This window comes from Mauremys mutica, chromosome 5 (assembly GCF_020497125.1).
Source record: "Mauremys mutica isolate MM-2020 ecotype Southern chromosome 5, ASM2049712v1, whole genome shotgun sequence".
Classification (NCBI taxonomy): Eukaryota; Metazoa; Chordata; order Testudines; family Geoemydidae; genus Mauremys; species Mauremys mutica.
In genome coordinates, this window is record NC_059076.1 from 93,610,126 (window position 1) to 93,625,768 (window position 15,643).

Genomic DNA, 15,643 nt, shown 5'->3' on the forward strand with positions numbered 1-15,643 from the left:
GGTAGCCGTGTTAGTCTGGTTCTGTAGAAGCAGCAAAGAATCCTGTGGCACCTTATAGACTAACAGACGTTTTGCAGCATGAGCTTTCGTGGGTGAATACCCACTTCTTCGGATGCAAGAAGAAGAAGTGGGTATTCACCCACGAAAGCTCATGCTGCAAAACGTCTGTTAGTCTATAAGGTGCCACAGGATTCTTTGCTGCTTCTCTGGGAATGGTTTTCTAACCAATTACACACCCACCTTACAGTAGCTCCATCTAGGTTGTATTTCCCTAGTTTATTTATGAAAAGGTCATGCGAGACAGTATCAAAAGCCTTACTAAAGTCAAGATATACCATATCTTTTGCTTCCCCCCATCCACAAGGCTTGTTACCATGTCAAGAAAGGTATTAGGTTGGTTTGACATGATTTGTTCTTGACAAATCCATGCTGACTGTTACTTCTTATCTTATTATCTTCTAGGTGTTTGCAAATTGATTGCTTAATTATTTGCTTCATTATCTTTCCGGGTACTGAAGTTAAGCTGACTGGTCTATAATTCCCTGTGTTGTCCTTATTTCCCTTTTTATAGATTGGCACTATATTTGCCCTTTTCCAGTTCTCTGGATCTCTCCTGTCTTCCATGATTTCTTGAGGATAATCACTAATGATGCAGATATCTGCTCAGTCAGCTCCCTGAGTGTTCTAGGATGTATTTCATCAGGCCCTGGTGACTTGAAGACGTCTCACTTGTCTAAGTAATTTTTAACTTGTTCTTTCCTTAAGTGAACCTCTGATCCTACCTTATTTTCACTGACAGTCACTATGTTAGATGTCAAATCACTACTAAACTTTTTGGTGAAAACTGAAACAAAAGAAGTCATTTAGCATTTCTTCCATTTCTACTTTTTCTGTTATTGTTTTTCCCTCTCATTGAGTAACAGGCCTACCCTGTTTTTCATCATCTTCTTGCTTCTAATGTATTTGTAGAATGTTTTCTTGTTATCCTTTGTGTCTCTAACTAGTTTAATCTTGTTTTGTGCCTTGGCCTTTCTAATTTTGTCTTATTCATACTTATCTTATTTGTTTATATTCATCCTTTGTAATTTCCACTTTTTGTAGGACTCTTTTTTAAATTTCAGGTCATTGCAGATCTCCTGGTTAAGCCAGGGTGGTCTCTTGCCGTACTTCCTATCTTTCCTACTCAGTGGGATAGTGTCTCTCTGAAAATCTGCCAGCTCACTTGAACTGTTTTTCCCCTTAGACTGGCTTCCCATGGGATCTTCACTACCAACTCCCTGAGTTTGCTAAAGTCTGCCTTCTTGAAATCCATTATATTTATTGTGCTGTTTTCCTCATTACCATTCCTTAGAATCATGAATTCTTTCCAAAATATAGTCCCTCATTCTTTAAACATAGCCTGCATTCCTTGTTCCTTGATAGATAACTTTGCATTTGGCTGTATTAAAACACATTTTGTTTAAAATGGCTGTTTACCGTGCAATCCTATCTTCGTGATTATCATCTTCATGAAATTCTGCCAATCTTTTTGTCATCTGCAAATTTTATCAGCAATGATAATTGGTTGAATGTCAATTGGTTGAAACTGTAATAAAGAACAGAATTATCAGACACATAGATGAACACATTTTATTGAGGAAGAGACTACACGCTTTTGTAAAGGGAAATCATGCCTCACTAATCTATGGGAATTCTTTGATGGCATCAACAAGCATGTGGACAAGGGGGATCTAGTGGATATATTGCACTTTGACTTTCAGAAAGCCTTTGACATGGTCTCTCACCAAAGGCTCTTAAGCAAACTAAGCAGTCATGGAGTATGAGGGTAGGTCCTCTCATAAATCAGTATCTGGTTAAAAGATAGGAATAAATGGTAAGTTATCAGAAAGGAGAGAGGTAAATAGCATTGCCCCCAGAGATCTGTACTGGCGCTTGTGTTCTTCAACATAGTCATAAGTAATATTAAAAAAAGGATAAACAGTGAGATGGTAAAGTTTGCAGAGGATACAAAGTTATTCAAGATAGTTAAACCTAAAGCTGGCTGCAATGAGTTACAACAGGATCTCTCAGTAAACTTGGTGACTGGACAACAAAATGCTAGATGACATACAGTGTCGATGAGTACAAAGTAATGCACATTGGAAAACATAATCCCACTTATACATACCAAATGATGGGGTCTAAATTAGCTGTTATCACTCCAAAAAGAGTTCTTGGCGTCATTGTAGATAGTTTTCTGAAACCATCTGCTCACTGTGCAGTGGCAGTCAAAATGTTAGGAACTATTAGGAAAGGGATAGATAATAAGACAGAAAATATAATAATGCCACTATATAAATCTTTGGTACACCCACACCTTGAATACTGCATGCAGTTCTGGTCTCCCCATCTCAGAAAAGATATATTAGAATTGGAAAAGGTACAGAGAAGGGCAACAAAAATGATAGAGGGGCATGGAACAACTTCATCTTACAAAAGAGACGACCAAGATGGGGAAATATGATAGAGGTCAAAAAAATCATGAATGGTGTGAAGTGAATACTGAAGTGTTATTTACCCCTTCACCTAATGCAAGAACCCTCCCCTGCCCCCAGCCCAGGTCACCCAATGAAACTGATAGGCAGCAGGTTTAAAGTAAACAAAAGGAAGTACTTCTTGACACAATGCAGAGTCAATCTGCAGAGCTTGTTGCCAGAGGATGTGAAGGACAAAACTATAACTGGATTCAAGATAGAATTTGATAAGTTCATGGAGGATAGGACCATCAGTGGCTATTAGCCAAGATGTTTAAGGACACAACCCCCTGCTCTGGGTGTCCCTAAGTCTCTGACTGCTAGATGCTGGGACTGGACTACAAGGATTGGAACATTTGATGGTTGCCCTCTTCTGTTCATTCCCTTTGAAGCATATGGTATTGGCTACTGTCGGGAGACAGAATGCTGGGCTAGATGGGCCATTGGTCTGACCCAGTATGGCCATTCTTATGAACGTAACATAAGAACATAAGAACGGCCGTACCGGGTCAGACCAAAGGTCCATCTAGCCCAGTATCTGTCTACCGACAGTGGCCAATGACAGGTGCCCCAGAGGGAGTGAACCTAACAGGCAATGATCAAGTGATCTCTCTCCTGCCATCCATCTCCATCCTCTGACGAACAGAGGCTAGGGACACCATTCTTACCCATCCTGGCTAATAGCCGTTTATGGACTTAGCCACCATGAATTTATCCACTTCCCTTTTAAACATTGTTATAGTCCTAGCCTTCACAACATCCTCAGGTAAGGAGTTCCACAAGTTGACTGTGCGCTGCGTGAAGAAGAACTTCCTTTTATTTGTTTTAAACCTGCTGCCTATTAATTTCATTTGGTGACCCCTAGTTCTTGTATTATGGGAATAAGTAAATAACTTTTCCTTATCCACTTTCTCAACATCACTCATGATTTTATATACCTCTATCATATCCCCCCTTAGTCTTCTCTTTTCCAAGCTGAAGAGTCCTAGCCTCTTTAATCTTTCCTCTCCAAACCCCTAATCATTTTAGTTGCCCTTTTCTAAACCTTTTCTAGTGCTAGAATATCTTTTTTGAGGTGTGAATACACAGTATTCGAGATGTGGGCGTACCATGGATTTATATAAGGGCAATAATATATTCTCAGTCTTATTCTCTATCCCCTTTTTAATGATTCCTAACATCCTGTTTGCTTTTTTGACCGCCTCTGCACACTGCGTGGACATTTTCAGAGAACTATCCACGATGACTCCAAGATCTTTTTCCTGACTCGTTGTAGCTAAATTAGCTCCCATCATATTGTATGTATAGTTGGGGTTATTTTTTCCAATGTGCATTACTTTACATTTATCCACATTAAATTTCATTTGCCATTTTGTTGCCCAATCACTTAGTTTTGTGAGATCTTTTTGAAGTTCTTCACAATCTGCTTTGGTCTTAACTATCTTGAGCAGTTTAGTATCATCTGCAAACTTTGCCACCTCACTGTTTACCCCTTTCTCCAGATCATTTATGAATAAATTGAATAGGATTGGTCCTAGGACTGACCCTCGGGGAACACCACTAGTTACCCCTCTCCATTCTGAGAATTTACCATTAATTCCTACACTTTGTTCCCTGTCTTTTAACCAGTTCTCAATCAATGAAAGGACCTTCCCTTTTATCCCATGACAGCTTAATTTACGTAAGAGCCTTTGGTGAGGGACCTTGTCAAAGGCTTTCTGGAAATCTAAGTACACTATGTCCACCAGATCCCCCTTGTCCATATGTTTGTTGACCCCTTCAAAGAACTCTAATAGATTAGTAAGACACGATTTCCCTTTACAGAAACTATGTTGACTATTGCTCAACAGTTTGTTTTTCTATATGTCTGACAATTTTATTCTTAACTATTGTTTCGACTAATTTGCCCGGTACCGATGTTAGACTTAAACCGGTCTGTAATTGCCGGGATCACCTCTAGAGCCCTTTTTAAATATTGCCGTTACATTAGCTAACTTCCAGTTATTGGGTACCGAAGCCAATTTAAAGGACAGGTTACAAACCTTAGTTAATAGTTCCGCAACTTCACATTTGAGTTCTTTCAGAACTCTTGGGTGAATGCCATCTGGTCCCGGTGACTTGTTAATGTTGAGTTTATCAATTAATTCCAAAACCTCCTCTAGTGACACTTCAATCTGTGACAGTTCCTCAGATTTGTCACCTACAAAAGCCAGCTCAGGTTTGGGAATCTCCCTAACATCCTCAGCCGTGAAGAATGAAGCAAAGAATCCATTTAGTTTCTCCGCAATGACTTTATCATCTTTAAGCGCTCCTTTTGTATTTCGATCGTCAAGGAGCCCCACTGGTTGTTTAGCAGGTGTCCTGCTTCTGATGTACTTAAAAACATTTTGTTATTACCTTTGGAGTTTTTGGCTAGCCGTTCTTCAAACTCCTCTTTGGCTTTTCTTATTACACTCTTGCACTTAAGTTGGCAGTGTTTGTGGTCCTTTCTATTTGCCTCACTAGGATTTGACTTCCACTTTTTAAAGGAAGTCTTTTTATCTCTCACTGCTTCTTTTACATGGTTGTTAAGCCACGGTGGCTCTTTTTTAGTTCTTTTACTGTGTTTCTTAATTTGGGGTATACATTGAAGTTGGGCCTCTATTATGGTGTCTTTAAAAAGGGCCCATGCAACTTGCAGGGATTTCACTTTAGTCACTGTACCTTTTAACTTTTGTTTAACTAACCCCCTCGTTTTTGTATAGTTCCCCCTTTTGAAATTAAATGCCACAGTGTTGGGCTGTTGAGGTGTTCTTCCCACCACAGGGATGTTGAATGCTATTGTATTATGGTCACTATTTCCAAGCGGTCCTGCTATAGTTACCTCTTGGACCAGCTCCTGCATTCCACTCAGGATTAAATCTAGAGTTGCCTCTCCCCTTGTGGGTTCCCGTACCAGCTGCTCCATGAAGCAGTCATTTAAAGTATCAAGAAATTTTATCTCTGCATTTCGTCCTGAAGTGAAATGTTCCCAGTCAATATGGGGATAATTGAAATCCCCCACTATTATTGGGTTCTTAATTTTGATAGCCTCTCTAATTTCCCTTAGCATTTCATCATCACTATTACTGTCCTGGTCAGGTGGTCGATAATAGATCCCTAATGTTATATTTTTATTAGAGCATGAAATTTCTATCCATAGAGATTCTATGGAACATGTGGATTCGCTTAAGATTTTTACTTCATTTGAATCTACATTTTCTTTCACATATAGTGCCACTCCTCCCCCTGCATGACCTGTTCTGTCCTTCCGATATATTTTGTACCCCGGAATGATTGTGTCCCATTGATTGCTCTCAGTCCACCAGATTTCTGTGATGCCTATTATATCAATATCCTCCTTTATCACAAGGCACTCTAGTTCACCCATCTTATTATTTAGACTTCTAGCATTTGTGTACAAGCACTTTAAAAACTTGTCCCTGTTTATTTGTCTGCCCTTTTCTGATGTGCCAGATTCTTTTTTATGTGACTGTTTATCATCTGATCCGGCCCTTACATTATCCTCTTCCGTCCTCTGCTCCTGACTATAACCTGGAGATTCTCTATCATCAGACTCTCCCCTAAGAGAAGTCTGTGTCCGATCCACATGCTCCTCTGCAGCAGTCGGCTTTCCCCCATCTCCTAGTTTAAAAACTGCTCTACAACCTTTTTAATGTTTAGTGCCAGCAGTCTGGTTCCACTTTGGTTTAGGTGGAGCCCATCTCTCCTGTATAGGCTCCTCCCATCCCAGAAGTTTCCCCAGTTCCTAATGAACGTGAACCCCTCCTCTCTACACCATCGTCTCATCCACGCATTGAGACTCTGAAGCTCTGCCTGCCTACCCGGCTCTGCGCGTGGAACTGGGAGCATGTCTGAGAATGACACCATAGAGGTCCTGGATTTCAGTCTCTTTCCTAGCAGCCTAAATTTGGCTTCCAGGACATCTCTCCCACCCTTCCCTATGTCATTGGTACCTACATGTACCACGACCACTGGCTCCTGCCCAGCACTACACATAAGTCTGTCTAGATGCCTCGAGAGATCCGCAACCTTCGCACCAGGCAGGCAAGTCACCATATGGTTCTCTCGGTCATCACAAACCCAGCTATCTACGTTTCTAATAATCGAATCTCCCATTACTAACACCTGCCTTTTCCTAGAAACTGGAGTTCCCTCCCCCGGAGAGGTAACCTCAGTGCGAGAGGCAACCCCAGCACCATCTGGAAGGAGGGTCCCAACTACGGGAAGGTTTCCCTCTGCTCCCATTGACTGCTCTGCTTCCCTGGGCCGTTCTTCCTCCTCAACAGCGCAGGGGCTGTCTGAGCGGAGGTGGGACAATTCTACAGTGTCCCGGAAAGCCTCATCAACATACCTCTCTGCCTCTCTTAGCTCCTTCAGTTCCGCCACTCTGGCCTCCAAAGTCCGTACATGGTCTCTGAGGGCCAGGAGCTCCTTGCACCGACTGCACACATATGCCACCCGCCCACAGGGCAGGTAATCATACATGCAACACTCAGTGCAATAAACTGGATAGCCCCCACTCTGCTGCTGGGCTTCTGCCTGCATTGTCTCCTAGTTAATGGAAGGGTGGGTTACAGAAAGAGGTTTTGAAATGTGGTTTGGTTTATAGGTTTTAAGGGGACTACAGGGGAAGGGTTAGGACCAACAAGGGACTCCCACTCCCCTTCCCAAACTCCCTTGCGAAACTCCCTGTTAGCAGCCCCTGTTCTTATATTTATTTCAAGATCATATATGAAAATGTTAAATAGCATTGGGCCTAGTGTTGGACTGATCCCATTCAATTATAATTCCCCACTGACACCTACTTTTTGCAATCGGTCAGTTAGCCAGCACTTAATCCATTTAATATGTGCTCTATTGATATTGTATAATGTTATTTTTTTAATCAGAATGCCATGAGGTACTAAGTCAAACACCTTATGCACCTTATACCCCTAAGAATGTTTCATCTACATAATTACCTTTTATCAAGTGAAAGTGTAATCTAATCAAAGAATGAAATCAGGTTTGTTAAACAAGACCTGTTTCCATAAAACCATGTTGACTGCCATTAACTATACTCCTTTAATTCTTTATCAGTTGAATACTGTATCAGCTTTTTCCATTATTTTGCCCAGGATTGATGTCAGGCTTACTGGCCTATAGTTTTCCGGGTCACCCCACTTAATCTTTTAGATAATGGTACAACATTAGCACTCTTCAGTCATCTGGAGTTTCCCCAGTATTCCTAGACGTATTAAAAATTAACTTTGTGGGCCAGAGATGCTTCTCAGTCAAATGTTTTAGGACTCTTGGGTGCAAGTTACCTGGGGGTGATGATTTAAAAAATTATTATCCCTAGTAGATGTTGTCTACCCTCCTCCTCAGTTACTAATAGACTGGAAAGTAATTAATTGTCCTCATGTGGTACATCCTGTTATTTTCCAAATACAAAACAGAAATATTTATGTAACTCTTCTTTCTCTTTTACCATCTTTGTCTAGTAATGGGCCTATAATATAGTATCGAAGCACCCATTACTCTTAGCCTAATGTTCCTTGGCTGCAGTTCACTGTTGCTCTCATATTCCCATCACGTAAATCTATAGCCCCCTTGCAGCTGGTAGTTTACATTTTGCTTCCCCCCCATATTTCTGACAGATTTGCTCACCTTGCTGATTCATGGTTATTCTAAGCATGCCCTGTGGAAAGCCATCATGGCTAAAGGCTTTTGACCTAGCAGGGTTGGACTGAAGCCCACATTAATTGTTTCCTGGTCGATGATTCTCTTCTGTTGGACATTCAGGGTATGTCTATGCTTCAGTAAAACACCCATGGCTGGCCTCTGTCAGCCGACTTGGGCTTGTGGGGCTATAAAGTTGCAGTGTAGACATCCAAGTACGGACTGGAGCCTGGGCTCTGGGACCCTCTCCCTTCATGGGATTCCAGAGCCCAGGCCCCAGCCTGCTCTGGGGTGTCTCCACTGCAATTTTATAGCTTCGCAGCCCAATCCCCACGAGCCCAAGTCAACTGACACAGGCCAGCCCCGGGTGTTTTATTGCAGTGTACACAGACCCTCAGGGTTTTAAGTAAAATGGTTCTTATGCTAGCAGAGATTTGCCTAATAAAATCCAGACTTATTTTATATCTCCTTTTTTTTTTTTTTTTTTTTAGCATCCTGTTGCTATTGGGCCCCCATGAACTCATTAAAATATCTTAACACAGCTGTAAACTTATATTGTTTCCAAAGAGAGACCAAGAGAAACTGGACATTGTGATACAATGATACATTGCCAGACAGCATAACTCCCTGAGATGGATTGATTTTTGTACTGTGTCTACTAGCAGATTAATTATTTGTAAGTTTATGATGAGCCTTTGTGTTGAACAACTAAGGGTATTTAATTTTTTATTAGAACACATGTTTAAGCCTTGCAGGTATGGTATAACAATTAACAACTGAATCTGACAGGCATATAACTAAAGAGAAACAAGAAATGATTGAAGATGATGTGAGTTTAATGAAAGCAGGAAATTGCCACTTAAGCAATTGGGGAGTTCTGGAGAGGCAGGGAGAGCGAGGTGGGAGAGAAAGGAAGTAAAAGGCAGTATTAATTATACTGTTCAAAAAAGGTTTGGTATGGCCTCTGGAAATTAGGTAAAAAAGTAATGACGTATACTTCCATAACTGGTTATGCAGCATAACCAAATCTGAAAATAATCTTTTTCAGGGCATGAAGATCAGCTAGATCTGTCCCTAATATCTCAAAATACTGATCCATCCTTTTGTTACAAAATGTTGTGGCTTGAGCAGCTTGTTTCAAATGCTTTCAGTATTGTGTGTTAACTATTATTTATGTGTCAACAGCGTGCTAGGAATTGTAGAAGGGAAACAGTCAAGAAAACCACTGGCTAGAAGTTTATAAGTTTAATGCTTTTAGCTTAGTGCAATGAGTTATTATTTCCCTTTGATAGGTCACTCTGCTATGCAGTAAACATCAACAACATAAAAGATCCGGTATTCTTTTCTGTATTTTTTTTTTCTCTATCAGGCCTTAGATAGCTACCCTAGCCCATATCTTCCGTTGGTGTAAATAGATGTAGCTCCATAGAAGTCAATAGAATTCCACTCATTTATCACCAGTTATGTCAGGTGGCAAACTTAGACGAGGCAGGGCAGGTTAAGAACAGAGTTTATTAATAACGCTGAATTTTTAAAACTCTTTTGTTGTTTAAATTAGATTCTGAGTGTTGTGCCTCGTAGGGCTGGCTGAAAATTTTCCACCAAAACAGTTTTTTTGGCAGAAAATTGGGTCTTTGACCAAATACTTTTTTTTTCCTATAAGTTTTTGCTTTCCACATAAATTTTTAAAGAGAAACTAAACAATTGAAAACTGAAATATTTCAGCTGGAAACAAACTATTTGGATTTGACTGTGCTGCTGCAGTGCCTCGTGGGAGCTATAATTCAGTTGCCTCATCTCCTCATTCTCTTCTATGGTCTGGGGCTCCCCAGCCAGACTGCGTGTTGCATGATGCACCATGGCTGCAGGCTCGCATGATGCAACCGCCTCCTCTCACCATGAAGTGTGACCGTGGTCTATAATAGGAGTAGTCCATACAAGGAGCCTAGCCTATAGAAGAGAATGGGTGCATGAGGCTTCTGAACTATAAGCACAACAACGCACTATAGCAGCATTTCTTAATTGAAATTGTTTGCAGTTTGGCCAAAATATTAAAGTATTTGAATTTCCACAGAAAATTTGAAATAACATTTTCCAACTAGCTCTATAAATTACAAGGAGCTTTTCATCTTCCACTAGTTAAATCTGCAAAGCACTGTCATCATCACATCACTCTTGTAAGATATTGTAGGCAAGTATCTTGTTTTATGTGGAATCTGAAGTGCATGGGCCAGATTTTTAAATAATCTCAGCTCCCATTTAGGCAACTAAAGAAGTGGCTGAATTTTCAGAAGTGCTCGTTGGGAGCTGCTGGCCCCTTCTGAAAATTCTGCCCAAACTGGTTTATTGACTTGCTCAATTTCATATAGTACTGTGATTTAGTGGCACAGCTGGGAATAGATCTCAGGAGTTATTGGCTCAGTGCTAAAACCTAATTTTTACAGTGTCAACATTTTCTTTGTGCCCCAATCAAAATTTCCCTTTCTTTAATTAAACCTCCAATCGGTGTGATTGTGTTTGCATTTTAAATGCCATGTACCAGTTTAATTTGAGATTGTGTGTAGGATTATTGGGGTGGGGGGGTGACATTGGGAAGAGATAACAGGAGAGAGATAGGGACCAGCATCCTTTGACAGGCAAGGCCCTAAACTATACTGAAATAGGCAGCCTCAAGCAAAGTTTCACCGTAGAGGAAATGATGAGAGTGGGGAAACCTGAATCTTAGAAGTTTTTAGGTATCGCCCCTGAATGCCAGTGTTTAAAGGGATGAAATGGCCAGCAAGCACTCAGCTTTGGAGGAAGGCAGGGTTGACAGCTTAAGGAGCAGCCTCCAGGGGGAGAGGGCAATAAGAATAAAGACAGAGGAGTCCGGCTAAGCCTGAGGATCATGCTAGAACCATTGCCCTTCACCAGGAGCAGTATTCTCTCTTTACTGGCCCCAAGAGCAGCAAGCTGATCAGTCACAACTCCAGTCATCTCCACAGCAGAATACAGAGCCATCTCTGCCTTCACTCTTAGTGATTTGTATCTTTCTACCTGGAAATGGCCTTCTTCAGCAGCATTTACCACCCCTCTGCCCTCAAGCCACTGCAAGCTTGCTGGATGCCTCATCTGCTTCCTTTTTATCTCCGCAACTGCTGGGATTGGGCTTTTCTCCATTCTGTCCACAAAGCTGGAGCCTGTCAATCCAACACTTGTGTAAACCTGGGGTTGAGACAGGGAAGTTAAATGTCTTGCCTCTGTGTTAGGTTCCCTGCTCAGTACTTGGGACCCTGCCTGATTTCTTGCATTCAATCTCAGACATTATGATAAGTGAGGGCATGGTCAGGATGTCTGTAATATCTTCTCAGATTAAACAGGTAAATTGCATTTGGGAAAGATCTTGCAGATTATGGCATAATTGAAGGGTTTTTGAAAACTTAAAAAGTTTTGTGTTAGAGGTGGGAGTGAGTGCATACCTCTCAAATCTCCTCGCTATGAGGACAGCCTTCTGATTAGACCCAAATTTAATTCCATTCCACTCAAACTTGATAATATTTTGCTGTAAATTATTTAAATCAGAGAGGCAGAAACCAAATATATTTCAACTAAAGAGAAGAATCCATCCTTATTTTGAATGCCCTATGTGAATAATTGTGTCTTTCACATTTGGACCTTGTCAGGTTAAGAGCTATATTTTGTGTGTGTGTGTGTGTGTGTGTGTGTGTGTGTGATGTTTTTGCTTTCCCTTTTCTCTTTCGCTCCCTCCCCCCTTCCCGCCCCGATGCCCTTCTCCAAGCATTTAAAATCAAAAGATACAAAGAAGATGCTTTTATTTATAGAATGCAACATAAATAATAAACTGCAGTGGCTTCTTGTGTCTTATCTTGAGAAGCATAATTTACTTGATAAAATCTTATTTTGAATGTTTTGTTGTATGTTAAGTCACACTAGACGTATCTCATTGCAGTCACTCTATAAGGGCTAAATCCTGACCTGGTTTAATGAGAGTAGGAGGCACACAGGCCCATTACTCTCACACAGGGGAGCTACATTCTAATAGGCCAAATATCGGGGTGTTGAATAGATCTGGAGCATCTCTGAGGTCATGACCTGCTGAGCAGCTGAAAAGAGTGAGTTCCTTCTTACCCTGACTGGGTCTCTATTCTTACTGAGGTTACCACTGCAGGAGCTCCCATGGAACTGCCATAGGGCATGGTAGAGGAGGAATGAAAAGAAGGTGTTCCTTGTGGATGAAGGGGTCTGGATGTTCTCTAAGGAGGGCAATACCATTCCACCCCAAACCCATGTGGCTCCCTCTAAGGACCTCAGTGACACATTGTCAGTCAACTGCAGAGATCTGCCCCCTCTTTGGGGTCTGTGGGACTCTGTGTATGTGCATGTCCATGGAGTTCTGCAATGCAGCCATCATTTTTAATATAAGGGTGAAGCCCTTGGAATACATGCTCAGCTCTGTCTTCATTTAATCTAAAATCTTGGATGAAGATGGAGATTGGAGAATTGCATGCTGAAATAGCAGCCTCCAAGAACTGCACTGACACATTAAAAATAAGTGGAGGCAAGGTGTTCCTTTTCATGCATAGAAAATGTGGCCTTCAAGGTCATGGTAGGATGATAATGCAGTCCTGTTTTCAGTGTGTGTTGTTTTTTTTTGTGGGAGTGGGTTGGGGAGGGGGCGGGAGGATGGATTGTAAATTTACCTATTCTGAGAATAAGCAAAAAGAGAACAAGCAGCAGCAGAAGAGTTGCATACCACAGACTAACACAAATTTGGTTTGCTTAGGACAGATTTATCATTGAGTAGTTCTGAGAAAATCCATTCTACATACATGGGACACAGACACAAGCTATTCATATCAGTTTTTACTTACAAAGTCTGTTTGACATTTGCTACAAAGATATAATAAATTAAACATTCAAAATTAGAATAAAAAATTAATATGCCATTTTGAAACATGAATATGTAGGTGGTATTGTTGACAATGGGTTCTATTACACAACTGCATCTTAAATTTCCCATCTAAAACTTTTTGCAAAAGCCAACTGAAAATTGGATGAGACGTTATAAATCATGTACTGCAACATTAGGAAACTGAACACATCAGATGCTCATCTGGTTATACTGCACTCAACAGCATGGTACTTCAGAGCTAGTATCAGGAGAGAAATATATACTTTTACCTTTGGAGCATACTACGTATTATAAAATATTTCTGAATGTCTTAATTTGGGGGAAAAGGTTCACTTCTTGACAATTTCTGTTCCTTCCAAAGAGGAAACAGAAAAAGCTGTCTCAGATTCTGGTCCTCCCAGCACTCACTAACCTTTCCTGTCCACCTCTGTCATTGACACAAGCAAACCTCTATTAAAGAGGTAAAACATACACATGCCATCTAATGGTATGGATTTGTAAGAGATGGGACTGGGTAGACTAGTGTTTTCCTGCTCTAGCTTCTGTGATCTTATGAATTTTGTACATGTTGCAAAGATCTTATGTAACAATTTCTGCTGAAATCTCACAGTGGGGACAATACATAAATTGCCACCAGCTTTTGTGGTGTTGTGGGACGACAATAAATGAATGGAGACTTGAGCTTCTACAAACTTTTCTGTAAGTCACTGAACCCCTCCGAACTTCAGCTTCCCAAATGAGAAAAGGTGTGTAATGATGCCTACTGGACAAGATTTACATAGGCTTAATTAATATTTACAATAATTGTCCTTGGTTGAAAAGTTCTACAGAAGGGCAAAATATTTTCTTTTTATTATTTATTATACTCCTTCTTCAGTGCTGTAGATTCTTGAAGTCAGTTTTAAATGTAATTTTTGAAGCACAATACCATGTTCACTCTTTGGAAATTGAAAATTATATTTTTACTTTCTCTTGTATTCTCCAGTCTACCAAAAACAGACCCTTAGCAGAAGTCAGCAAACTGACATCAGTTCATTTGCCTTTAGGGATAGTAAATTATTGCTCAGCTCAAGGTTGTTGTTTTTTTTGTTTTTTTGTTGTTTTTTTTTAAAGAAAGAGAAAGGAAGGGGTGAGGGGAAAGGGAAAAATATCTATCACTAACTCTCTTTGGAGTCTGAAGAATGTTCAATCATAGGCTTAAAATGTCCAAACAATGCAATTGAGGAGAGGGTGGTAGAGTCTGATTCTACGTTGGTGCCGACTTGAACATCGTGAGCGTTCTTTATGGAGGCTTTGGAAAGTTTAGGATTGACCTGTTTTTATTGGCTCCCTTGATGATAGACAAACAGGGCTAACCTGAGGCCAACATTGCCAGCAGGAAATTTGGGTCATGTGCAGTTGCATTTTTAAAACTTGTGTTTTAGGAGCTGTTCAATCAGCGTAATTGATTGATTGTAACAAGGCACAGAGAGCTCCTTAATCATGTTAGAGGTGGTTAGATAATGACAAACTGCCAAAGGTTTTGTTTGAGACAAATTTCCCATCTCTCTGTGGTATTCTGGTTGGAAAAGAGGTGGCTTGGCCCTTATTTCATGGAGGTTACAGTCCAACTGGCCTGTTTACACAAAATAGCCTTTTAAATTTGGCATTTAAATTTGAAATCCACTGTAACACCATTTCCCAAGAGAGAAGAAAAAACATTTCAAAATAGATCATAATCCAAAAATCCAAATGCATGTTTTTAACTTAACAGTTGATTGTACCTGCTTGTTATTATTTCTTTCCTTTTTCTTTGAAGACATGTTGTTGTTAAGTTTAATTTATACCCTTTCTTTAGTAAATGTTATGTAAATATAGGTGGAAAGGCTCAGATTTTTAAACACATTTAGTCATTGACAGTCAATGGGATTTAGGCTCCTAAGTGCCTAAATCACATTTGAACATGAGACATAGGTTCCTGAATTAGTTAGCTGTTGCAATGCTGAACACCGCAATGCCTAAATACCTTTAAAAGTCCGGGCCAAAATTTCAATCAAGTTTGTGTGCAATTTTGCACATACTTATTTTAGGTTCCTTTATGTGCTCTCATGCTAAGAGATGAGCATGCTCTATTTTGTATGTTCCCAAGCAACACATCCGTTTTAGAGGACATGTACACTTAAACAGGGTGCGTGCAAAAAAGAACTTATTCTGTTTGAGAATTTGTGCCTGATTTTTTATTGGTGTTTATGGGACCAATAAAAACTTGTTGTTGTTCACTGCAGATGGCTTCCTCCATGCAGCTCTTTACAACTGTTTTTCTTCAGTTGTGTCATCTTCCATTTTAGGATCAATAGTGATCTGAAATAATAACATCAGTGTATACATACACGTGAAATAATTTGTGTCACCAAAAACATACTGCTTTCCAAAAACACAGTGAATTTTACAGAATTAAAGCTAAGCTAATAATTAAAAACCACCATGGGTTAGATTCTTTCCAGGTACACTGCTATGCCTGAACAGTCAGGCAGAT

General features: G+C 40.3%; 1 protein-coding gene across 1 annotated transcript in view; it reads left to right on the forward strand.

Moving 5' to 3' along the window:
• Positions 1-15,643, forward strand: part of SCFD2 (sec1 family domain containing 2) — a 300,890-nt gene that overhangs the window by 118,875 nt on the left and 166,372 nt on the right. The gene's annotated exons all lie outside the window — the stretch shown is intronic.